At 36.4% G+C, this 1,147-nt stretch overlaps 1 pseudogene; it reads left to right on the forward strand.

The window, feature by feature from the left end:
• Positions 1-467: 467 nt before the first annotated feature.
• On the forward strand, positions 468-586 carry LOC149202798 (5S ribosomal RNA; annotated as a pseudogene).
• Positions 587-1,147: the final 561 nt, after the last annotated feature.

Raw genomic sequence — 1,147 nt, forward strand, 5'->3', positions numbered from 1 at the left:
TTAATTATGCAAAGTTGCAACAGAATGCAAGTTTCACTAATGATTATTCCTTTACACAAATAGCTATTTCATTTCTACGGTTACTTCACTTAATGATTGTGATTATATCATTTGATGATCAATTAAAGAGTATGTGACAAGTCATTCATGGGATGCTACATGCTAGTAAAACTTGTAAAAAAAAATAATCATGTGTATTTTGTATGAGGTATACCAAGGGATGCTACACCAAACATGTATGTTATTATTATTTTTATTATAGCCGACTTCATATTTATATTTATATTTTAAAAAGGACAGGTGTCAACGTGATGTTGAGCATGAATAGAATCACATATTGTCCTCATACTAGGTTGTAGAATGTGCCTCTCAATACAGTTATGGTCAACACACACACACACACACACATATAATTTATTTAAGTTCCATATTGAAATATTTTTTAAAAAGTATAAGAATTATATATTGGGTGTGATCATATTAGCATTAATGCACCAGATCCCATCGGAAATTTGCAATGAAGCACCCTTGGGCTAGAGTAGTACTGGGATGGGTGACCTCCTGGTAAGTCCTAGTGTTGCACTCCCCCCTTTTTGATTTAGTAAGGGTTTCGGCAACCATGGTCATCATTCAAGAGTTTGTAATTCCGTCTGTGATCATCAATGTTGGAAGGATTGCCCAGGTGCTGCAGAACATGGGAACTGAAAAGGATGTAACTATTAAGCGAGGTGAAAAAGTACCGAAGAATTTTCCCAGCCCCATCTTTGTTTGTACAAGAAATGATGATCTGCATGTTGTGATTGAAATTTCACCTCAGCCTCATTAGGAGGAAAGACGCGTAAGAAATTATCATTCCAATTGTGGGATGATTCTCTCATACAATCGCTCTCCACGCCTTATGGAATCTCACTGGTCACGCTAGAAAGGAGTCGTGTAGCCGAGAAGACAAAAATTCCTTTGTAAAGTCACAACCAAAGCTATACAATGACCCTAGATGCAGAATGAATTTACTTATTTGTAGATCTAGACTCCTCAGTGGTAGATCGACTTTTGCTTTAGTCAAATATGGAGTTGTCTTCTTTGATTCATGGCTCTATACATAGATCACCCTACCATCTTCCAGATCAAGGTTTCTAAGTTGAAGATC

Source organism: Pinus tabuliformis, chromosome 2_1 (assembly GCF_031772625.1).
Source record: "Pinus tabuliformis cultivar Carrire ecotype Pingquan chromosome 2_1, CPIR1, whole genome shotgun sequence".
Classification (NCBI taxonomy): domain Eukaryota; kingdom Viridiplantae; phylum Streptophyta; class Pinopsida; order Pinales; family Pinaceae; genus Pinus; species Pinus tabuliformis.